The 26,158-nt window shown below is 40.7% G+C and overlaps 1 protein-coding gene across 1 annotated transcript in view; it reads left to right on the top strand.

Moving 5' to 3' along the window:
• The window catches only part of FNDC3B (fibronectin type III domain containing 3B), a 339,739-nt gene that overhangs the window by 217,008 nt on the left and 96,573 nt on the right, over positions 1-26,158 (top strand). The window lies entirely within an intron of this gene.

A 26,158-nucleotide genomic window follows, 5' to 3' on the forward strand; every position in this document is an offset into this window, starting at 1 on the left:
ACAAGTGACGTTTTTGGGGTACAGTGGATCAGTTACCCATTTAAGGCAAGTTATTGGTGGGTTTTAGAAAGATACCAAGGCATAAGATGGAGTAAGATCACAGTGCCCAGGATGTTTACTTGAAAACAGTGGCTAGAGTCCTATTGATTAATGCTGGTGAATGAGACACCAAAATGAAAAATAAACCATCCCTAGACAAGTGGTAATCGTAGGTAACGATTATGTTAATTATACTTTATTTACTTGGTGGTTTTGTTCCTGGAAAATTACTTTTTTTCCCCCAAAATTTGAGGCATTAGAGAGTTGAATGTTTTGTGGAAACTCCTGTGTGTAATTTTTCAGTTTTATCCGACTTCAGAGGTCTACAGGGAATATTTTGAGGCCTAGATTTATGGGGCTGTACATAGTATCTGCTACCAAAAGAACATTTTGCCATCAGGCTCATTGGAAAGCATCTTGTCTTTCTTTCTGTTATACTGTTGTGAGCAGATGTTCCCTCAGCATTTTGGAATCATTTTAATGCACAAGATGGAAAAAAAAATGGAAAATCAAAAGAGAGAGATAGGCATCAGTTTCTGTGACAAAGAAACTGCTTTTGAGCAGGAATAGATGTCAGTATATTCCATCTTTTTTTTTTTTTTTTTTTTTTTAATCCCTGTGCTAGATTTGGGATAAGACAGTGTAGTGAAAGTCTGCTGTCACACCCCAAAAATTCAGTAGCAAATTCCAGGTCTGTATCAGTAGGAGAATGGACTCAGAATAAAAGTTTGTGATTAAGCTCCAGCACAGCCCTGGCACACAGTATGAACTCAGTTTATTTAGTTCTGCTTTGTTCTGTCTTCATACTGATTCACTGCTGTCTGTGAAGAAGCTTAGTACAATGGAGCATCTACCTCTGATAGCCTAGGTATTCGCTTCCCTGACCTCCACAGTTCTGGAGAGAATCTAGAGAGGACCATTTTGTAGGTCAGAAGCCTGAAGCCAGTGTCACTGGACTGAAACCAAGGTGGTGACAGGTCGAGCTCCCCCCAGAAGCTCTAGGGAAGAATCTGTTGGTTAGCTCTTCCTGGTTGCCACATGCCTTGGCTTGTGGCCGCATCACTCTCTTCAAGACCAGCATCCTCCAACCTCTCTCTGCTCCATCTTCTCCTCTCAGTGTGTCAGATCTTTTTCTGCTTGCCTCCTTACACAAATACATACTATTTAAATGAAGGCCCACTCAAGTAATCCAGGGTAATTGTCACATCTCTGAGTCCTTAATCATATCTCCAAAGATTTGGCCGTGTAAAGGCAGTATTCCTGGTTCCAGAGATGGGGATGTGGATAGCCTTTGGGGGCTGTTTTCAGCCTTACCCCAGGCTCCTTTCAATCTCATCAGGCTAAAACCCTGGCCAGAGCCAGCCCCTTGGCCTGCCTGCTGTCAAGTCTGATTGAGGCAGTCCCTCACCTTTCTCAGCACCAGCCACAGCCTCTTCAGTGACCTACAGTTAATGTAAATGGCCACTAACAGTACCGAGTATCTGTTTCTCATAACATAGGCCAAGAAGCATTAAGCGGAGCTACCTCCTCCGTAAGGTAGGTTGCTTTGGGGAAATTTCTGCACAGTAGGTTAAGCTAGTGAAGTCGAGTCACCAAGCTAAATGCTGTAACAACTGTTCACTTTAACTCTGAAAGTACAAGTGATTAGTCTCACGGTTGTGCGTGTGTATAAACATGTAAAACGGTGGTTGTGTATTTTCAGGACATATTTAATAGAAGTTAAAGGTCAGGGTCTGGATAATTATTTTTTTTAAAGATTTATTTACTTGAGAGAGAGAGCTCATACACACTCACACGCACCTGCAGGGCAGAGGGAGAAGCAGACTCCCTGTTGAGTGGGGAGCCTGATGTGGGGCTCGCTCCCAGGACCCAGAGACCATGACCTGAGTCAAAGGCAGACGTTTAACCGATTGAGGCACCCAGGTGCCCCTGTATAATTAATTACTTTTAACAGATGAATGGTTAGTGGCATTCCCCAAGAAGTGAAAGAAACCTATTTGGAACATATTTTTTTACAAAAGGAAACTAAGGGCAGCCCCGGTGGCCCAGTGGTTTAGTGCCGCCTTCAGCCCAGGGCCTGATCCTGGAGACCGGAATCGAGTCCCACGTCGGGCTCCCTGCATGGAGGCTGCTTCTCCCTCTGCCTGGGTCTCTGCTTCTCTCTTTCTCTCTCTCTCTCTCTCTGTCTCTCATGAGTAAATAAATAAAATCTTTAAAACAAAACAAAACAAAAAAAACCAAAAGGAAACTAAGATAGTTTTCACCTAGCGTGCGATCAGACTCACCAAGCTTTTAAAAGAATTCCTAGTAATTCTGTGATGGTAATGACTAACTATTATAGAATGCTCCTAAAGAGATTCCACATACTCAATGCTTGTTAGGTATTGACTGAATAGCTGATGTTATAGATCAGTTACATACGTCCCTTTCGTGGTGACTGTTATGTAGGTGAGGTCTCCTAATTGGTTTAGTTCTTTTTTTTTTATTGGTTTAATTCTGAAGAATTAAATGCAGAGTTGTGGGGGTTATAAGTCGCGCATTCTTGTTGTCTGTTGCTGGGTTTTAGATTACTGCCTGGGGTAATAAAACTTGTGTCTCACAGATTTCCTTTTTCCCCTCTTGGTGGGTATTCTGCCTGGAATGGAAGGACATGGAGGGTTTTAATCTTCATATAAGATAGTATTTTAAATCCATAAAGGTTCTTACCTGCTTCAGGTACTTGGTGGGAAATAATGTATCAACGTTACGTGTCTTCTGTGTAACTGTAGAGTTTAAAGCAGATCACTGTTGGATGAGGAAATTAGGACCCTGTATCTGCTGGAGGTTTTCAAAAATGACCTGGACAGTTATAAGGAGTTCTAAAACAAGAGGTTAATGAGAATAATGAAGTACAGAGCCTGGATTGGTTAAGTGAAGAGAAAAGAAGATCCGGCCATTGGGGGCGGGGGGGGAGGTGGCGCGAGGAATGAAGTTTTGACAAGACCTGGAAAACTCAGCTGGATTATCCAGTATCTGCCAAGATGATACATGACAGAAAATAGCAGGTGCAGATGCCATGCCAGTCTGCAGATAGGAAATCGAGAAATTAAAGTACTAGTCATGTAGCTCCCAGTCTTGCCTGTAGCCAGGTTGAAGCTGTATCAAATGTGCTAGTTTAGTCGTGTAACCAGCTCTTAAGGTATTAATAAAGGGGGAAAGAAGCTGAGGGAATCACATCATGTTACCTGCTTGGAATAGTTTCTCTAATCTCACTTTTAATGATTTTAAAACATTAAGTCTGTCCAATTTAAACCACTTAACTCTGCCCGTAGTCATGAGCCTTTAGTTTTAGCTACTTACGTGTTTTTTCCATAAGAATATCAATCACTCACTCACAGCATATACTATACCCTGCCAGTTCCTTTTGGAACCAATTTAAATGAGAAAAATAAAGGACTTTGGGAAAAAGTATTTAAGTATGTCTGGTAAGTTGTTTTACTATTTGAGAACAACTCTGGAGACCAAAATATATTTTCCATTTAGTAGAATTTGGCTTTTTTTGTGAGCCACAACATTCGTGGAAATATGTTGAAATCTTAAATGTAGAGAATGACTTCTTTCTTTTGGTATTACTTGCTGTCCAAAGTGATGTTACAGGCTACACAACTATATGTCTCTGACCAGCAGCAATCCGACCACAGTGAAGCATGCTTATCATGATCCACAACTTTCTCTTGTGGATTCTTTTGATTATAGAGCAAGTATGTTACAGACCTGTGTTTTTCTATGGGGTATTGAGTGCATATTCTCTGTCACTTAAGTCGTAACTTTAAGATATTAGTCCCATCTACTAAAACTTGGGTCTAGAAAATCACATTGATGATTTCAAAACAAGTCCTAGGTTTCTGGATCCCTAAAACACATTTTATCAAATGTGACCATTTTCCTACATTTTCAGTGTTACTGTAGGCCTTGCTTACTTTTTAAAGAGCAGTTTTAGGTTCATGGGCAAAATGGAGAAGAAAGTACAGAGACTTCCCATGTACAGCACTTGATTATTATATGATATGAAATTATATTTATTTAAAGATTTTGTTTATTTTTGTTTTTTTTTTATTTTTATTTATTTATGATAGTCACACAGAGAGAGAGAGAGAGAGAGAGAGGCAGAGACACAGGCAGAGGGAGAAGCAGGCTCCATGCACTGGGAGCCCGACGTGGGATTCGATCCCAGGTCTCCAGGATCGCGCCCTGGGCCAAAGGCAGGCGCCAAACCGCTGTGCCACCCAGAGATCCCAAGATTTTGTTTATTTTTGGAGAGAAAAAGGACACATACACGTGCTAGCATAAGTGGGGGCCGGCGGGGGAGAAGGGACAGAGGAGAAGCAGGCTCCCCACTGAGCAGGGAACCAGTCAAAGGACCCGATCTGAGCCAAAGGCAGACACTCAACTGACTGAGCCACCCAGGCGCCCACAGGGCTTGTTTTTATATCTGTGTGTGTATGTGTGTGTACACACTTTCATAGAGTCTTTATTCCCCAAGCTAGTCTCTCTGCTTTAACTTTTGTTCCCTTACAGTTCATTCTTACCACAGCAACCAGGGAGACCTTGTTTAAACCCTCTGTGTTTTCCTCTTGAATTGAACGTGAAGTGCAGACCTTTTACCCCAAATCCGAAGTCGGCCTCACCTGGCTGCTACCTCAGCTGCTTCCAGGCCTGGTCCAGCCCTCTGGGCTCAGGTCGTACAGGGATGTCCTCTAGTTTTTCTAACATGGTAGAGCCTTCCTTTTTTCTATTCCCTCTGCTTCCAAAGTTCTCTTGTTCTTTGTGTGTGGAAGGTCCCCCTCATCCTTCCTGGAGTCTCCCAAGTGCTTCAGAGCCAGCGAGGCCTTGTTGGATGACCCCGTCACATCACCCTTTCAAAAATATTCTTCCTGGCGCCTACCACTGGCTGAGCTTGTCGTGTTTGTTCATGGGCATGTGTGTTGTCTATATGCACCCCCCAGAGTTCACCCTGAACGTATTAGAAATGGATTGGAGTTGTCAGAAGTTTAAATGCAGAGCTCATTCAAAGGGACTTTCAGACATGTTTTTGGATAATATGAATTGCTGAATTTGTTTTTTATTTAAAATTTTTCATTTTATAAGGTTTGAGTTAAAATATGGAATTCCATTGCAGTTGGAAGGAGTTAGCAGATAGTTTATTACGAACGTTCGTATGCCAAAATTGCACAGCATGTAGCGTTGAATGCTTTTTTGAGGAACTGAACTGCCAGGTAAGAATTTTAAGCTACGCCTATTTCAGCCCCACAGAAAAAGACCTTTTCTATAAATGAAGTCTTCTATTTCCCTCCTGCTAAATACATAAACTGTCATCACCATATCCCCTCTTCCCCATTTTCGTTTACTAAGAGTTACCCTGTTTGGAGGGGGTTTCAGAGTCCATTTGGGCAGTCCAGTATCATTTCTGCTGTCATTAGCTCTTACCCTTTGGTGGAATCTGGACTTTGTGTTATGCAATTTTCATTGAGTTTCATGTAATTCCTAAGTTAAAATTAAAACTTCATTCAGATATTCCCAACTGCATGGAAGTAGATATATTTCGGAATGTTAAACCAAAGTTTTTATATGGAAACTGATTCAACCTTTGGTTTGAAACTGTTGATTTCTTCCATAGTTTGGGGGTGTTTTTCAGACAACAGCTTTTAGTAGACTGTTTCTCTTAACACTTTTACTAAAAAATCTTTTTAAAAAATGATGTTACAACTTCTTTTGTGTTACTTAGCACCTTTGGCACTCACAGTGGTTTTATACATTCTTATTCTATAGAAAGATGAGATGAAAATACTTTTTTCTGTTGGGAAACACTGTGGATCCTGGCTTTTTTTTTTTTTTTTTAAGATATTATTCATTTATTCATGAGAGAGAGAGAGGCAGGGACACAGGCAGAGGGAAAAGCAGGCACCATGCAAGGAGCCCAACATGGGACTCGATCCTGGGTCTCCAGGATTACGCCCTGGGCTGAAGGCAGATACCAAACCGCTGAGCCACTCAGGAATCCCCCAAGGATCCTGACTTTTTAACCGCACCATGCAAGGAGCCCAACATGGGACTCGATCCTGGGTCTCCAGGATTACGCCCTGGGCTGAAGGCAGATACCAAACCGCTGAGCCACTCAGGAATCCCCCAAGGATCCTGACTTTTTAACCACCCTGTACCAGTGTTAGGGACTGTTTGCCCCACTTGCTCCCGCTTGGCTTTCTCAGCCAGGGCTTCCTCACGTGGTTACCCTGCTCCTTTGAGGAAGCTCTTAAGTGGACTTCCAGTCTGGGCCAGAAATAAAAGTGGGGATATATCACCTTCCAGATGTTAATAGAATGAGAGAGCAGCACGGTTGACTTTTAGAGTGTTATCCCCCTGTAATAGCATTCTAGGAAAGAAAGCCTCTGTGATATGTAGCCTAGGAGATATGCTTGTTCTGGAAGAGCCCATCTGAATAAGAAGCAAAATCCTGGCCCTTATGATACCGTCACTGAGGTCCACATAACCACTCGGCTGGAGCAGAGACCTTAGTTACAGCTTTTTTCTCAAAAGATTCTAGCAGTCTGAACTCAAGATACAGGAGATATTATAATCCTGTGTTTGCTTGAAAACCATGTTGTCACCAAGATCAGGAGTCAGAATCATTCCTTCTCCTGCTCTCGGCAATAACTCTGAAGGTGGGGGATGATGGAAAGGTATTTCAGTGCTTAAAAGAAATAAAACAGTACCGTGAGTCATGCTTGTGACTTTAATAAAACTTGGATGTCTTGTTTGGTTAGAACACTTTTTCTGTTCCCACATTGAGCTGTGGTGACCACTCCATAGAGTCTAGCTAGAGGTGCCTTTAGCGCCGTTAGAGCCTTAACGGAAAAGTAGCTGAGTTTTGTGGCAATGGGGAGCAGTTTCCAGCACCCTGATCCTGTGTCTGGTTGGTAATTAACAGACAGAGGTTATGGGTTTGCAGTGTGGAAAAGGACTACTGCAGAAGACACAACCTCATTCTAGACACAACTGGACGTGTTTTTTTTTTTGTTTTGTTTTTTGTTTTAAGGTGTTACCTCTTAAAAGTTTCAGGGAATTTTTAATTTCATATTTTGGGCAAATATTCTTTATTTGAGTCTTTGGGTTTTGCTAGAGAGCACGGAACCCTAAAACCTCAATGTGGTGATCTTGGAACCTTCTTAATTTGTCTTCCTATCCTTAATCTCTCTTCCGACTTCCTTTCACTCCTCTGAAAATTAACACCTGCCAGCGAGATCAACTGTATGCTGCTTTCACTGGATACTGGTGTCTCAGAATCAGTCCTGGCAACTAATGTAAAGTAAAATTTGGAAGACGCCCGGATTCTCATGGAGTTGTGCAAGCTGAAGTTATTAAAGAGGATTAGGGACCACAGCTGGTGAGCAGATGGAATGCTTATAATTTCACAATCTTAGGTAGCAGTAAACCTAAATCTGCACAAAACCTATTTGAGTTTTCTCTAGTTCATTTCACTCTATCCTGCTGGAAAAAAAAAAAACCCTGGTCGACTGTGATACCTTAATTGTTGTAGGTGATGAGCCTTAATAGGTGATGTCGTTCGTGATTCGGTCATGCAATTTCTATCCCCACTGCACTGTAGTAACCACTGTTAATAATGTACTTCTCTAAGGCTCAGTAGATAGAGAAGAGAGATGAAGACTTTTCCATTTCATCCGAGATGTAGAAGTGAAGACTACTTTGCAATAACATGACCAACGTAGAGTAATTACAAGATGATGAAGAGTAGTTCACATTTCAGTAATTACAACTAGGTTGTTCAACCATTTGCTGCTGAAAGAAACTCTTGAATCCATTTCTTTGGCTCTTTTTCAGTGTGTCCACTCCATTAGAAATTCCTTTTCCATGCAGTCAGAAAAGTCCTCTAGGCCAGCCACCTTCAAGTACCCCATAGCCTAATCATAGGCCACTGCCCTCACACCCCCAACCCCCAGGTCCAGTTCCTCTCTGTGCCGGCTTATGATGGGGGCCTTCCAACAGAGCATCTGTTCCTCTCAGGAACACAGGCCTGGGCCACACTGTTCACAAAGGAAGGTATTTGTGGGGCTTTTTTTGCTCAGTGGTTTTAAGAAGGTCAGATTCGGAGCTCCATTCTGCTATGACTACGCAAAGATGTTAATTTATGTTTTAATGGCTGTTACTTCATCTAAGAATAGGTTTCATATCTGCTACACAGTTGAGCCACTTCTTTATCCTTACTGATGAAAGACTTAAGAAAAATGGCTGCTCTCCTTTGGAGCTAATGCTGAGTGTCTGAAAATATAGCAAAGCAGCTGGAGCCATAAATAAGTTGAGTAGTCTGGATACACTCTGTACTAGCTAGTTGGGAAGAAAACAACACACAGATATTTCAGGTGGCCCTGCACAGCAAACAGCTGTAGTTTATGGGCCAACATAGTCTCTGTTCTTCTGGAGCCAGTTTGTGCTTCTTCTCTAAAGCCACAGTCAGCTGCAAAAATATTGTAACATGTGTTTTGGAAGCAATTACTGCATAATAGCGTTCTAGCCTCAAAACATCCTGAATGATCCATTTCTATACATGGGGGCGGGGGGAGGGGAAGGGGAGAAAATACTATGTTACTGATGCATTGGCATGGAGTAGCCTGTAGAATTATAAGAAGTGGTCTTTTTTTTTGGATCTGCTTTACAAATGATTTTTGGTAGCTTCTTTTTGGATTTCTAAATTGGCCTCTGTCATTGGATGTGACCTCTTATGGAAGCATAGTATAAACACATTTTAACTTTCAGTGTAATTATTTTGTACTGAACCAAGTAGTCTAGCAGTCCCTTCAAACTGATTTATTTATCTATCCTAAGTAAAATTGTTCTCCCCACCCTTCTCTTATTCCCTTTGGATGTAGTAGATGGCAGGATGAGAGGAGGTTTTGGAGGTTCCCCAAGAAAAAATAGACTGAGAATCAGAAGACCGAGGGTTCATACTGGGGGCTCTTTTTGATTCGCCTGTGTGATCTTCAAATTCTTAAAATCTCTGGTTGGCAGAGTCTATCTAGAAAATGGGTACTGATACCAACTATTATATTTGCAAATATATGGTACACGTATTTGATTCCTAGGGCTGCTGTAACTGAGCACCACAAACTGGGCAGTTTCACCAACAGAAATCTTCCCACAGTGCTAGAGTCTAGAAGTCCAAGATCAGAGTCTTGGCAGGGTTGATTCTTTCCGAGGGCTGTGAGGGAAGGATCTTTTCCAGGTCTCTCTCCTTGGCTTTTAGATGGCTGTCTTCTCCCCGTGTCTTCATATTGTCTTCCCTTTGTATGTGCCTATGTCCAAATTTCTTCCTCTTACAAGTTATGACATTAGTCAGATTGGGTTTGGGCACGCCCTAACGACCTCATTTTAACTCAGTTACCCCTGCAAAAAACACGGTCTCCAGATACAGTCACTTTCTGAGATACTGAGGGTTAGGACTTCAATATATGAATTTGAAAGGGAACGCAGTTCAGCTAATAACAATACAGTATAGAGGCCTATCTAGTTACAAACGAATATTCTTAGACTGTACTTGATATTTAAGACTCACTGATGTTTTCTTTCTTTACGGTTAATTTGCAAGTGAAATGATGCACCTTTTACTCTGTAGGCATTAGATGGAACTTCGGTGCACACACCATTCTGGTTCCTATCTCTTAGGACATCTTTTTGCTTGACTCTTAGTTGTAGAGGATTATCTGGGATTTTATGGGGGAAGTTTCAGTGAGTTGAATTGCTTACTGCCAACAGCATCAAATATAAATTAATTTTTTGCTTAAGGGTAGATAGACTCATTTCGTCGTTAAAGTTTGAGCAAATGGCACCGTTTTACTCAAAGTATCTAACTGCTAGACTGCTTGCTATACAGGTGGTAAGCTGGTAAAGACCAAGCCTGCAGCGAAGCCAAAGACTTTGTGGGCCTGGGATAGAGAGCAATGCAAAGAATGAGATCCCTTAATGGAAATTGCTGAGCTTTTCGTTTACTGGGATTGCAGTCGGAGGACTGTTAATTATGGGAAGAAAGGCAACCAGATGGTCACATACTGCAAGGCGAAAAGGAGAAAGGGTAGTCAGGGCAATTGGAAGCATGCATTAAGATTGCAAAGAGGGAGACTTGCAAATACTTTTGCAGGTCACATTTGCCTCTGTGGCTGAGTAATTAATTGCTAAATAGGCATAATAGAGTCATCTCAAATGGTTCTTTAGAGATGCAGGATTTGTGCACACAAAAAAAACTATTGTGGAACAGGAAAGCTGGAAAACAACTAACTTGACTAAACAAAACCAGGGCATTTTAGCCACTAAAAACAACCTCGTGCATTCTGATTTAATTTTCTGCAATTAGATTAGTACATAACAAATTAAAAAGTTACCATGAGTAGATAAAATGCTCCGTTCTTTTCCAAGATACTGTCCAGAGTGAGATCCAGGAATTCTCCGTTGCTTGATTAGTTATGTACTCAGTTGCATTATCATCACAGCAAGCTTGATGGCTTTGTTGAGTTGTGTGTCCGGCAGACTTAGCTTTAGTTATAGAAATGTTTCTAAACCACAAGAAATTTAGGATTCTTACGGAATTTATTTAATATGTGCATGCTGGTTTCCTGTGTAAAAATGAAGATCTACAGGTGTTTGACACAGTTGGGTCATAATATGTTATCTGGAATAATGTCATGAGCTATCCAAGTGTTTTCCCCTGGCAACTCTCCCCATCATGATGTCTATCGTGTACTTAAAAGATTAAGCAGAGATTTTTTTTAAAGCAGAGATTAAAAGAGATTAAGCAGAGATTAAAAGCAGAGTATGTGCATTTATAGGTAGTGCTTCTCTCCATTTATTCAGCCATTCGTTCAGTAAACGTTCCAGTGCTGAGCACAGAGCCTAGGCCCTGGCGAATCAGTGACTCAGGGCACAGATCTGGCTCCTGTGCTCAGGAAGCTCACCCTTAACCATTTTTGTAGAGGCGAAGGGGCTTACTGTGAATAAGAACATACAGTGGGCCGTGGAGAGGAGGACAGGATGTGAGGGGAGATCCTACAAAGAACACCGTTGTGACTGGGGGATAAAGGCAACACTGCCTGGAAGAATTGATCTCTCAGCAGAGACAGGAGGGAGGCATCAGCTAGACCGGGAAGGGATGGACAGACTCATGTGCTGCTTCTTCCGCCTTTGGGTAACTTAAAAGAGTGTCTGTTACAAATTACCCTCTTATATTTTGGTGTTGCATAATAGGAATTTTATCATTATAAAATTGCCTAAATGAGGGGTTGTCAGTTTGATGTATTTGCTGAGAGCCATATTGTGAATCTCTTTATCTTTCATAATGTTTTCGGTCCCCCCCCCCCCCCCCGCCCCCGCCCCGCTCTACTTTTTTTTGGCCGGATCTCTTCTATTTTTCCTTCTGTGCTATCTTGTTTTTTCTTGTGCATCTTTACTTCTTGTCCAGTTTGCTCTGTGACCCAAATAAAATGGCTGCTCTTGATGATGGGTTTTCCCCAGACCTGATGAGCTCACCGTAATCCAAGGCTTGTACAACCTTAGCTACTAGGAGATGGAGATCAGAGGAGCGTGGCTGATCATCTGCAGACATGAAAATGGGCCTCGTAAGGAGTGCCCCTTGTAGTGCTAGTTTGGGGCATAAATGTAATATTGCAGTTCTCAGACCTTGTAACTGAATTTTCCACGTACCTGCAAAAGGCCTCTCTGTATTAAGGCCTGTGACTGCCCTGCTTTGAATAACTAGGCCGGTCCATTTGAACAACAGTCACCAGCTGCATAGCTTAATAAAATCCTTTATTTTGTACAAAAACTAAATATGTTAAATTCCAAGTAATTTAATTTTATGAAAGACTTAGAATGAGACCGCAAGATCAGCGCATGTGACTTTGGTACAGGGTATATAGTTTTCTTGAAAATAACGCACAACTTCTTTCAAGTTGAGCTTGGATTTGTGAGACATCTGCTCTGCCATAGATATTTGAGAGAGTAAAATCACAAAACCTTAGGAGTAGAGGGCTTCTGGTCGTCAAAGAGTGATGCTAGTCTTGGAGAAGAATCTCTGATAGCGTCCTCCATGTAGACGTTGTCTGCTCTGTGTAGACTTTTTCTGCCCAATCTAACTTTCCATTTTAGTTTATTCCTCTGTGATGTGTTTAGAATATAGTCCGTCTTCTTTTCTGGACTGGGGCAGATGGTGCTGTCTCTTTTGATTATCTGTTTTTTAAAGGGAAATGTTGATTAGGAAGAACAAGAAGTGAAACGTGGCCAGATTAAATTGAGAGCAGAAATTGTGCAGTCTAAGAAGAGCCAAATGTGTTCAGTGTTTTTTTTTTTACTTAAAGTTTACCGTGATTCTTATTTGACTTTCCAGAGTTCAAGTTTGCTATAGTGTGTTTGTTCTCGTTTCCTTAGGTTTATTATGGTCAGGGACTAAGGAGTCGTTTTCCAGAATTTATAACCTGCTAAATCAGATAATGGCTTGAGATTTGTATTTAATCTGGATTACGTCTTTGTTATCTATGGGTTTGGTGTGTTACATTGTGTAAGTTTAAGGTGTATAGTGTGTTACTGTGATACGTTTATCTTTTGTAATACCTTTGGCCAATTAGTGATATTTATCACGTTACATAATTATGGCACATATTGTCCATTTTCATTGTACTGTGCATTAGATCCCTATGGCTTAATTATTACACTTTATAAGCTTGTACCCTTAAATACCATCACTTTTATCTCCTCAACCACTCTCCTCCCCTTCTACTCCCCTTTTCCCAATCGCCTTGTACCACCATTTTATTCCATTTTTTTTTCTTGGTTTTTAACTTTTAGCTTCTCTGTAAGTGATACATAGTACTGATGTTTGTCTGACTTACCTCTTGCTTAGCATAATGTGCTCCGGGTTTATCCATGTTGTCACAAATGGAAAGATGTCATTCTTTCTCACGGACTGAGTAATTACCCCCATGGAGCATATACACCACATCTTTTTAAATCTGTTCATCTACTGATGGACATTTTGGTTGTTTTCATATCTTGGCTATTGTGAATCATGCTGTGATAAACATGAAAGTGCATATATCTCTTCAGAATCCTGTTTTCATTTCCTTTGGGTAAATTCCCAGAGGTGGAATTGCTGGATCATATGGGAAATCTATTTTTTACTTTTTGAGGAATCTCTCCATATTGTCTTCCATAGTAGTTGGCCCAATTTACATTCCCATCAACATTGATTAAGGATTTCCTTTTCACCACATCCTTGCCAGCACCTGTTGCTGTCTTGTCTTCTTGAAGATAGCCATTCTAACAGGTGTGAGATAATAGCTCGTTGTGTTTTTTATTTTTATTTACCTGAGAAATAGTGACACTGAGCATATTTTCATGTGTCTGTTGGCCATTTTGATGTCCTCATTGGAGAAATGTCTGTGTAACTCTTCCTATTTTTTAATCGGATTTTTGTTGTTACTGAGTTGACTAAATTCTTTTTTATATTGTGGATATTAATCCCTTATTTGATAAATCATTTGCAAAACTTTCTCTCCTTCCATAGGTTGTCTTTTCATTTTGTTATTTCTTTTGCTGTGTAAAAGCTTTTGAGTTGATGTAGTCCCATTTATTGATTTTTTTTTTCCCCTTTGTTGTTTACGTTTTTTGTCATGCCTCCCAAATTATTTCTGAGACCAATTTCAATGTGCTTCTTCCCTATGTTTTCTTCTCGGAGCTTTATGGTATCACATCTTATGTTTTGACCTTTGATCCATTTAGAGTTTTTTTTTTTTTTTAATATTATCTATCTATCCATCCATCCATCCATCCATCCATCCAGAGAGGGAGGCAGAGACACAGGCAGAGGGAGAAGCAGGCTCCATGCAGGGAGCCCGACATGGGACTCGATCCCGGGTCTCCAGAATCACACCCCGGGCTGCAGGCCGTGCTAAATCGCTGTGCCACTGGGGCTGCCCTTGAAGTGTGTGTTGTTGTTTTTTTTTTTTAATATATAAATTTATCATTTTATAGGTCTGTACATCTGAAGTCCAAGACAGGTGTAAAATCAAGGTGTTGGCAGGGCTGTGTTTCCTTCTGGAGGCTCTAGGAGAGAATCCATTTCCTAACCTTGTACAGCTTCTTGAATTTCTTCTGTCTTTTGGCTCGTGGCTCCTCTCCTCTTCCTTCAGAGCCAGCAATAGCCAATCAAGTCCTTCTCACATTGCATCTCTCCGACGTTCTCTTCTGCTTTCTTCTATTTTTAAAGACCCTTGTGATTACATTGGTCCCACCAGGATAATCTAGGATAATCTCCCTATTTTTAAGACCTGTATTTTAAACCTTAATTTTTTCTGCTACCTTAATTCTCCTTTACCATGTAACCGAACATATTCACCCACTCTAAGGAGTAGCATCTAGACCTCTCTGGGGACCATTATGCTATCCCCTGTACCTTGAAGCCAGCTAGAAGCTGTAGCATCCATTGTTTATTTATTTTTTTATTTGAGTATGGTTGACACACAGTGTTACATTAATTTCAAGTGTACACCATAGTGATGGGACAAGTTTAGGGACTATGCCATGTTCACCCCAAGTACAGTTACTATCTGCCCTTACGTACCACTGTTAAAATATCATTGACTGTATTCCTTGTGCTGTTATTCCATAACTGGAAGCCTATATCTCCCACTGCCTCTCTCCTGTTTTACCCAATCCCTCCCCTCTCTGACAAATATCAGTTTTCTGCATTTATAGGTCTGATTCTGCTTTTTGCTTATTCCTTTTTTTGTTTTTTTTTTTTTCCTTCCAGATTCTACTCCCATTTTGAGTTAATTTTTGAGTGGTTTGAGGTAGGGGTCCAATTTCATTATTCAGATCATGTTTTTCCAGGTTTCCTAACATCGTTTGTTCAATGAAAAGATTATCCTTTCTTCATTTGATATTCTTGATAAATATTAGTTGATCATATATGCCAGAGTTTAATTCTAGCTTCTCTCAGTTGTTCCAGTGGTCAATGTATCTGTTTTTGTGACAGTGCCATTCTGTTATTATTACTGTGACCTTGTGGTATAGTTTGAAATTTGGAAGTGTTATACCTCCAATTTTGTTCTTTTTTCCTCAGGATTGCTTTAGCTACTCGAGATCTTTTGTGGTTCCACACAAATTTGAGGATTGTTTCTCTCTGCAAGGAACTCCTTTAGTATTTTGTTGGGGATAATGTTGATCTGTAGATGGCTTCGGGTAGTATGGCCATTTTAACAATATCAATTCTTATTTATGCATATGGGATGTCGTTTTTTTTTAAGATTTTATTTATTTATGAGAGACACGGGGGGGGGGGGGGGGGGGGGGGGCAGAGACACAGGCAGAGGGAGAAGCAGGCTCTATGCAGGGAGCCCAACATGGGACTCAATCCCGGGACTCTAGGATCACGCCCTGGGCTGAAGGTGGTGCTAAACCACTGAGCCACCTGGGCTGCCCTGGGATGTCATTTCTGCTTTTGAGTTCTTTCAGCAAAATTTTGTAGTTTGCATTATACACATTTTTCACTTCCTTGGTCAGATTTATTCCTAAGTGTTTTGTTTTTGATGCTATTATGATTGGAATGTTTTATTTCTTTTTCAGATGCTTCCCCATTAGTGTAAAGAAATGCAGTTGATTTCTGTCTTTTGATTTTGTATCCTGCTAGTTTGCTGAAATTGTTGATTAATTCTAACAGCTTTGAACTGATTGTACAGGATTTTCTGTGTATAGGATCATATCATCAGCAGATAATGATAATTTTGCTTCTTCCATTTCAGCTTGCATGCCTTTTATTTCCTTGTTTTGCCTAATTGCTCTAACTTGGGCATCCAGTACTATATAGAATGGGAGTGGTGAAAATGGGTAGCCTTGTTTTGTTCCTGAGCTGAGTAGAAACACTTTGGGGGTGTCTTGGGTGGCTCAGTCAGTTGGGTGTCTGCCTGTGGCTCAAGTCATGATCCCAGATTCCTGGGCTCGAGCCCCTCATCGGGATCCCTGCTCATCAGGGAGCCTGCTTTTCCCTCTCTCCCTCTTTGTGCTCTCTCCCTCTCTCTGTCAAATAAATAAAATCTGGGACACCTGGGTGGCTCGGTGGTGAGTATCTGCCTTCCACTCAGGGTGTGATCCCAGAGTCCCAGGATCAAGTCCTGCATCGGGCTCTCCATGGGGAGCCTGCTTCTTCCTCTGCCTGTCTCTGCCTTCTCTCTCTCTCTGTGTCTTTCATGAAAAAATAAATAAAATATTAATTAATTAATTAATTAATTCTTTAAAAAAACTACTTTGAATTTCTCTCCATTGTGTATAATGCTTGTTATGTATGAATGGCCTTATTAGGTTGAGGTATAGTCCTGTACTCAATCTGTTGAGTTGTGTGTGTGTGTGTGTGTGTGTGTGTGTGTGTGAAAGGATGTTGTATTTTATCAGATGCTTTTTCTGCAAGTATTGATGATTGTGTAATTTTTATATTTCATTTTATTGATGTGTTATGTTTATTGGCTCGTGTATATTGAACCATTCTTACATCTCAAGGATAAATCCCACATGGACATGGTGTATAAACCTTTTAATGTGTTCTTGAATTCGGTTTGCTGATACTGAAAATTTTTGCATTTATATTCATTAGAGATATTGGCCTGCAGTTTGCTTGTAGTATCTATCTGATTTTGGTATTAAAATAAGTTTGGGAGTGTTCCCTCCTCTTCAGTATTTTGGAAAAGTTTGAGGTAGATTGGTATTAATTCTTCTTTAAGTGTTCTCCAATGAAGTCATCTGGTCCTGCAGTTTTCTATGTTGGGAATTTTTTAATTACTGATTTCATCTCTTATAATTGGTCTGTTCAGATTTTTTTGTTCTTGATTCAGTCTTGGTAGGTTATATGTTTCTTTCTTTTTTTTTTTTTTTTAAAGATTTTATTTATTCATGAGAGATACAGAGAGAGACACAGACAGAGACACAGGCAGTGAGAGAAGCAGGTTCCATGCAGGGAGCCCAACGTGGGACTTGATCCCAGGTCTCCAGGATCACATCCTGGGCCAAAGGCAGGTGCTAAACTGCTGAGCCACCCAGGGATCCCCATGGTTGTATGTTTCTAGAAATCCAACCATTCCTTCTTGGTTATGTAAATTGTTGGTAATCGTTCATAATAATCTCTTATGATACTATGTATTTCTGTAGTGTCGTATAATTTTTTAATTTCTAATTTTGAGTCTTTTTTTCTTACTCTAGCTAAAGGTTTGATGACTATCTTTTTTGAAGACTAGCTCGTGAGTCCATTGATTCTATTTTGTGATTCATGCTTCACTTATTTCTGCTCTGATCCTTAATATTTCCTTCCTTCTGCTAAGTTTGGGCTTAGTTTGTTCTTCTTCTAGTTTCTTGAGTTGAAAGTTGTTTACTTGAGGTCTTTCTAACTTCTTAATATACATGTTTATTGCTGTAAACTTTCTTCTCATAACTACTTTTGCTGCATCCCATAATATTTGATTTGTTGTGTTTCATTTTTGGGATAATTTATTATTTTTTCCCCTTTGATTTCTTCTTTTACCCGATGGTTGTTTCAAGTTTGCTGTGTCTTTTGATTTTTTAAGATTTTTATTTATTTATTAATGAGAAACACAGAGGCAGAGACATGGGCAGAGGGAGAAGCAGGCTCCCCACAAGGAGCCCAATGTGGGACTCGATCCCAGGACCTGGGATCATGCCCTGAGCCAAAGGCAGGTGCTCAACCACTGAGCCACCCAGGGGTCTCAAGTTTGTTGTATTTTAACATGTCATTTAAGATGGCTGGTTTTTGGGTTATTGGGCTACTTTGTTTTAACTTTAATTTCTAAAATATTTAGAAACTAGAAATATTTGCATGATGTTTTTCTTTTTAGTTACTTTTAAATAAGAAAATCCTTGGTTAATAGTGGCTTTTGACAAATCCAAATAATTTGGATAAATTCTACTTTATGCTACTAAAATCTCCAACCAGCAGTCTGCACATTTTTGTGCTATTGGCCAAGTGACCTTAAGCCAGAATATTTAACAGGTGTACAAAACAGAATTCTAAAGAAAAGGACAAAGGGGCATAGAAAACAGCTTGAAGGGCCTCCCCCTGGGTACATACTTTTAGCGTTGGAAAGAGTGGTTGCAATGGAGTATTCTAATTTTTTTAATTAAAAAATAAAAAAGAATCCATGAATTCATAGTACTTAAAGTGAAGAATGAACTAGTTAACATTGAAAGAATGATCAAATTGGAAATATCACCATCTTGCAATTATTCATATAATAATATCTTCTGGCAAAGATCATTAGTGTTTAAGCATTAAGCCAAAGGAGGAGAATATGCTTTCACCATGGGGAAACCAGTTACACCGCACTGTAACCCCGTGATCACAGTGTAGCACATCACCAAGAGATTCAAACTGGTACTATGTGCTTCCTCACGTAATGGATGAGAAGTGCATCTATATAGGATTCTTGCCAAAAGTTTTTAATTTGAATCTAATTATGAGGAAATAGTCACACAGTTCAGATAATGCTACATGCTAGAAGAAAACTGGTCTAGACTTTCAAAAATACCAACTTTAGGAAGACAGAAAAACATGGGGACTTCTGTTCTAGATTAAAGGAGACTAACGAAACCTGACAGATGAATCCAACGTGTGTTCCTTGATTGGAGCTTGGATTAGGGGGGAGAAAACTAAATATATTATTGGGACAATTGGGGTAATCTGAATATTTGAATATGGGATGTATTTTAGATTTTATTCTATCAGCGTTAAATTTTTTGGTTGTGACGTTGTCATGGTTGTGTACGAGAAGGTCCTAATTCTTAGGAAAGATGTGCTGAAGCTTTTAGGGTAAATTTAAGATCTTGTCATAAGATCAACTTCCTTTAAGTGGTTCTCAAAAACTGTGTGTGTGTATATGGAGAGACAAAATGTGAGTGTGCAAGCATAGCAAAATGTTAGCAAAAATTAGTCTAGGTGAAGGGCATGCGCGTGTTCATAGCACTAACTCCTTCACTTTTCTATGGATTAAAAATATTTTGCCAAGGTATGCTTGTCCAAATGTCATGAAAATTTTTCCATTTCTAGATTCTTTGGAAAAATGGCAATATCTGTCCACCTTAGACCAATGATCCTGCCTGGTGATAACTGACTGCCATATGTAGCAGCTGCCCCTGTTAAATAGGGTGAGGGCTTTTGCAGTTTTCCATAGTCTTTACCCTTCCCTTTTGCCTAATATGACCACCTTCTTTTACTCATTGATGTTACCTGCCTGGTGTCTAATATGGATTTGAATACATACCCAGGCACATCCTTTGCTGATTTCCTGGGTGAGGTTGGTTGTACCACTGGTAGTAATGACTTTTCCATGTGCTAAAACTCTGGGGAATATTTTGGGGTTATAGTACATGAAGTTAGCTCTGAATTTGGCCTCCATATCAGCTGATGAGCTTCACTGGGTTCTTTGGCCATTAACTGAATATCCATCCTCCTCCCCAAACATCTATGTTAGTCATATGGGACACCAATTAAGAAAATGTAGGTGTAAACAGTGTTCAAAACATGCTGTATAGGTGACATAAATATTAAAGTTCTCTTTCAGATTTAATGTGTTATAAAATTGTTCTCTCTGGATTCTGCATGTCAGTTGACACAGTCTTGCAAAGGTTTTGAATAAGCCACTTGAGAAGTTTTCAACATGACATGTCAGATCTTAATGAAAAAACATTTTGTGGAAACATTTACAGATGCCAACGCAGAAAGTAGTGTATAAACTTTAATTATCTTTGTAAGTCGTTCTATCCTGTGTTTAAGCGATTGCCTTCCTGTTACACACCCAGGGAGGGTACCAACTCTTACCGGATAATCATGGAGTTGAGCCTTCCCCCAAAATAAAAGAGCTATATCTGGCACAGGTTAGGACTCAGCTAGCCAGTGAAATGTCTCAAACACAACAGAGTGAGGGAAAGGATGGGACTGGCCTAGAGTCCAGCCTGCCTGGCAAGCATATCTATATAATACTTTATCCATTTTTGTGGGGTTTTCATCCCTGTTTAATTTGATGTTCTTTTTTTTTTTTTTTTTTTAATTTGATGTTCTTAAAAGCACTAGCTATGTCTGTCCAGTTCTGTGTATGAATGTGATTTTTGTGAAGTAAACACAAGGATTTTTTCCTTTGGGAACTTGACAGAAGTGAATGTAGAATTTCCTAGTATTTCAGGGAGAACCAACCCAGTTTAGTTGGCATTCCAAGAAGGTGGTTGAGAAATAAACTTTGAGTTGACCCTGGGGGTCAACAAAGGTGTTTTATCTGGTGCTTTCCCTTTCATTCAAGTCCCAGACCTAACCCTTCTGTGTTGCCCCTCCTACTATGTAACAGGTGTTAGATAGCTTTTGTCCAGAGAGACCCATTCTTGCCTACGAGTGGATTCATGTGAATATTCCCAGTAGGACTTTGCTCAAATCCTGGGCCAGGCAAGAAAATCATTCTTTACTATTTAGTTTCAGAAATATTGACAAAAGCTCAGAGGAAATGAGCCCTCCTTGTCCCATTTACATTCTCTGACCACCCCTCCTGTCCAGCCGGGCACTCCACCTGCAAAAGGAATTCACTTCTCCTTTTAAGGCTCCAGAATCTATTGGGAACCCAAGTTCTCTTGAAAATACTTTCCTAGACTGGAAGGCAGCTTCCCACAACATATGTTCACCTGCTTGCTGCTTTCTCTTTAGTGTTGAGAGTCTGAAATTCCCTTGGCTATCTTTCAGAATTTTCAGTAGAGTAACCAAACACTTAACCAGCGAAATGCCTAGAGAGATGTCTGCTTTTGCATTTTTAGCATCAGGATGATTGATACCCGAAGGTATTTCTGGAATATTTGTCCTTGGGGACCAACTGCATTGTCCTAGATTATGCAAATTTATTCCTTGCGATTTTGTACATTTTTAATATTTGATTTTAACACCATTAACTCTGGATTATAATCACTAAATGGAAGTTCTTAAGTAATTAGTGCTACTTTTGTATGCATTTATTGATTCTTCTTTTTTTTCCTCAGCATAGGTAATAGTGTAGAAATGAAGATAGCAGATTTTTTTTTTTTTTCTGATTAGAAAAGCAATTCAGCAAGCATTCTTAAACCATCTTGCCTCATCCCCACTCATTCTTGATAGCATTGGTAGGCCGTGATTGGATATTTAACTCTTCCTTACTTATTGAGTCATATTTTTCTTTTTTATCCAAAAGTATTTATTTCCATTCATTTAGTTCCTTATTGAGTATCGAGTGCTTTTAAGCCTCTTATCCCAAAAATGGGCATGACCAGAAGTTGCATATTTTCCTTGCCCCTAGTTTATTGTATATAATGTATTAAAGATAGTAGCAAAGTCAGCTCTTTGGCAGATTTGAGAAAGCATATTATGTTATGCCGGGCATATCTGTAAATGAGCCGTGCGGATGAGAACGAGACAGAAGGTTTACAGAGAAATAATGCTGATGTCATCCCATTGGAATGAAGGGGCTCTTACAACCATAAGTACATTCTATAGCTAGCAGCTAAGTGTCTAGCTGTATTTCTTTTCTAAGATGGAAAAAATGTGAAGCAAACCAAAGAAGTAAATTGTGTTTATAAAGGGGGCTATTTTAATTAGTTTAGGCCTTACTGTTATTCAAACAGTCTGAACTTACAGTTCTTTTTGGAGCAAACATGAAAACCATTATTTGTGGAAAGTTTAAATTTCACATGACACATATTCCCTCTATGTGTGTGGGTTGTTGTTTTGTTTGGTATTCTTTTCTTTCTTTTTTTTTTTTTTTTAAAAGTATTTGCTTGCTTGTATATTTTTATTTTAACGTTCCCTTTGCTAAAAAATGCTTTATTTTCTTGGGAGGAGATTTGGTTTTGGGAGAAGGAAAATGTAAGTCACTGAGCTGAACCCCCCCACACCCCTTTTCTTTGGCATTTGCAAATTGGGTGGTTCTCAACTCATTGAGACATGTTTAAACTAGGGGCTTCCCTCTTCACTCTTTTTCAGGAAATTACGTATCCCCCCAGAGGTGTCTGTATCTATAAGACAAAATGCCCATTCTCTGGCAGTGTCTGAGAGTACCCTATGATCCTTCTTTCCTGATCAGCAGTCTTCATTACAAGGAAAAGGCTTCCAAATATTACGAAGGTAGTGATGTGAAAGCTGAGTTGTCATGTCCGTCCACGTCAGCCATGGTGGCAACAAAATTAAAGCAGGTGGAAAATAATTTTAATCTGTTTGCTTAGCTCATGGCAGCTTCAATGTGAGGAGAAAGAAATACAAAGTTGGCCTCTAAGATTTGCCTCTGGATTTACTGACTTGCTGCAAACCAGAGGGAAGAATGAAAAGAACCTCATCTGACAACCTTGTGCCAGAACCTTGGTTGCTTTTGTTTTTCTTTTTTTTTTCTTTTTTTTTTTTGTTTTGTTTTGTTTTGTTTTGTTTTTGCCTCTTCTAGGACAATCTGCTGTTCAGTTGTTGCAAACCAGATTCTTTCTTTAAGGAGGTAGAAACAGAAACAAAAATGAGACCTATTTTCTTTTTACCTTGATACAAAAGATTTCCTGAAGGCAGATCACCGGAACTCTTCTTTTTGGTTTTGTTTTTAAATTTTAGTGAGAGCATTAGCTACTATTTATTTTTCCATATTCGCAACACGGTCTGTGTGTGCGTGAGCATGAGAGAGGGAGAGAGACGGAGCCACAGAGAAAAAGAAAGCAGGGCGAAAGCTGGATCCAAACTCTGAAATATCCTGGGTCGCTGAGCTCCAAAGCTCTTTAACGGAAAGGGTGATAATTCGCAGACTTCTCCGAGGCGTAGCTAAATCTTGCTTCGGGAGAGGTAGGCCGAGGCCCGAGGGAAGTCGCTTGTTTAGGTGGTAGACTTGTGAATTTTGGCATTTCATTCCGGGCTGCTAGCATTCGTACAGGAGTTTATTTTATATGGGGTAAGTAACGGTCACTTTAGCTCAGTTCAGCGGATTTTGTTTTCACTCTTGTGTGTGCAAGCTGTATGCCCGGCATTTATTTACCCTTTTCTCTTCGTCTGGGGCAGCGCAAATGGAAAAGCGTTCAGTAAATGTGGTGTGAATGCATTTTTCTCTTCTTTTTCTGTATTCACAATTTAGAATCACGAAAGAAAGAATCCGGTCTGGCTTTGAAACTGCATTTCTCCTGATATAATAGGGCAGTGATTGTCCTGTCACTACCTTTCCTCCCCTCGCCCTGCCCTTTTTATTTTTGATCTTCTCAGAATCCTTTGTTTATTTGGCTCCATTCATGGCCTACTTTTTCTTCCTTTTCTCACATACCTTCTCCCAGATCCAAAGGCCTTTGCTCCATTTATTTGACAGCTCCTCTCCCAGATGAGAAAAAAAAAAAAGAAACCAGCCCAACAACACAGGCCGTGCCGTGGGACCTGGCCGGAGGGCTTCTTGCGCCGCCTGCCTCCCCCCGCGCACCCCAGCGCGGACGCCCACCGCTCTCAGGCCCCTGCTCGCCCCCCACGTGCTCCCCCTGGGCCCCCAGCCCCCAGGTGCTGCGAGTCTGTCACCATGCAGTCGGAGGTTCTGCTTGCTTTGGGCCCACGGGCTGGCCGCAGTCCCAGTCCCCCCGGCCCCGCTCCTCCGCACCAGGTGAGCACCCACGGTGTACAGGATGGGCTTGAGGCCTGCCGGCTGCCAGGCCCTGGGGTACGGGCCGTCCACCTCGCACGTTGGTCCTGGGGGCTCCGGCAAGGTCAGCCTTCGTCGCTCTAAGCAAAGACAGACGAGGCCAGTCCTGAGTGACCGCCCCTTGGCACTTGTTTTTATCCCAGTCAGGACCTTTCACTTAGATTTCTGGCTCTTACCTGAAACCCATTCTTTTCTGTCTTAAACCAGTATGCACCCCGCCCCCCCCCCCCCCAGCCCCTCTAATACAACCTCCTTTCTCATTTTTCCTTTTCCTGTCAAAAGCCTGAGCATCTGTCCTGTTGACTGTGTTTGAAAGCTGGCTAGAGGCTAGCCTGTGGGCCCAAAGCAAGGGGGAAGGGCCTTCAGTTTCTTGTGGGATGAGGCGTCCTTTCTCACGCCTTTCTCTCATGCCCTGTATCTACCACATGGTCCGGAGGATTCTTCTCTTGCCGAGCTCTTTAGTTCTTCCCTCCTTCTTTGTTGGATAGGTGATTATCTCCATTCTAGCCTAAACGTTTATCACCTCAAGGATGGTGTCTGGTCCCTGGCTCCTTAGCCTTGTGTCCGTGGTGGCCGAAGGAAGCAGTGACCTCCTTCAGCGAGCTGTAGGAATGGATCTGTGTGTGTGAGTGCTTGAAACCACGGGGTCCTACAAACTCTAGAATAACCAGAGATTGAGAAAACTTTGTTTTTAACACCTGAACCAGTTCGTTTATTCCAAGTGTGCTTATTTTATTTTATTATTATTATTATTTTTGTGGACAGTTAACTTCTCAGTTACACTTTATAGTTTCCTTAGTAGGAGCTTCCCGAAAGTATGAGCGAATGTACATGTTTGACTTGACTTAGGGGTACAAACTATTACCTGTATCATAACCTGAATACATGATTATAAATAAGGATCTCACTTGGTCTTTTGAATGTGAAATTTCTTGCAGTTGTAATTTGCCACCAGCCTGTTTCTTTTTCTCACCAAAATAGAGGTAAACAGGTTGTACTAAATAGAATGCAATAGGAAAAAATGAAGGACTGATCCTTTTAAAGGTTAGGGTGGTGCCAACTTGAAGTCTTATTATTCTTTACTTAGGCTTGTCTCATTTAGGCAACAAAAATATTCACTATCTGGTTCTTTACAGAAGAAAATTTATTTTGAGTCTGTAGGATGACTGCCTTCCTGAAGTGCATATTTTCGTAGGAAAGACAATAAACAAGAGAAATTTTAGATTTTGGTAATGGATAGAAAGGAAATAAGTAGGATAAGAGAATGAGTGGAGGCTGGGCAGAGGGTGGGGTTGAGGTAGGATTCTGTGAAAAGGCGGCTTTTGAGATTACACCCGAGCAATGAGTCTCAACGGCCCTGTGAGGAGCTAGGCCTACTAACCTCTCACTCCCTAGTTCTGCTTCCCTTGTCACCTCCAAACACCTGTTTGTCCACAGGGGCAGTGAGATGCTGGTTCTCGGGAAGCCTTCTAGAAGGATCTGTCTTGGGTCACCTTGACCAAAGCACCTATCACATGGCATTGCTTTCGTTTTCCCCCCACTAGACTTGAACTGTTTGAGGGTGAGGACCTGTGTCTTGACAATCATGGAACTCCGGCATTTACCTCCTACATCATTAGGTTTACCATTTGAATAAATCTGTAAAAATCAAAATTAGATTACGTCGAGTAGGTTGTGAAAGTCAAGGGGTTCCTCTACAAAATGTAGTCCTAAGTTTAGAGTCTTTATCTTCTTAATACCCATTCTTCACTCCCCATCCTCTCTACTTCAAGCACTTTCCCATTTCCATTTCTAAAACACTTCCTGCTCTACTGCAAAACCTCCAACTTCCCCATCTTATTTAAAAGATATCCTCATCCTTCCAGTTGATCAAGCCAAACACTGAGGAGCATCCTTGATTCTTGTCATTCTGTTACCCAGTCCTTCAACACCTGTACCTCTAAAACCAGTTCTCTCCTCCCCATCCTCCCCATCTTTGCTACCATCCCCGGCCTAGGCAAGCTCTGTGCTTTACCCAGGCCAGCGCAGCAATGTTCTGACTGATGTCTCTGTGTTCTCTCCCACTCCCTGTATGTCCATTATTCATGAGAGCCAAACAGAGCTTTTAAGACTTCAAAAAAAAAGAAAAAAAAAAAAAAAAGACCATGTCAGTCCCTCCACTTAAACTTAGAATAAAAGTTGAACTAAAAAAATCTGAACTCACAGCCCTGGATGAATTGGCCACTGTCCTTCAACCTCATCTCTCCATTGCTCTCCGCGTGTAACCGCTCCAGTCTCCCCCTTTCTTCTTGGACCTTTTATTTTCTGCTGCCTGTCGCATTATTAGATGGAACTCGGTGTTACTCTTGCCGACTTTGTGACTGTGTAAA

This window comes from Canis lupus, chromosome 34 (assembly GCF_011100685.1).
Source record: "Canis lupus familiaris isolate Mischka breed German Shepherd chromosome 34, alternate assembly UU_Cfam_GSD_1.0, whole genome shotgun sequence".
Classification (NCBI taxonomy): domain Eukaryota; kingdom Metazoa; phylum Chordata; class Mammalia; order Carnivora; family Canidae; genus Canis; species Canis lupus.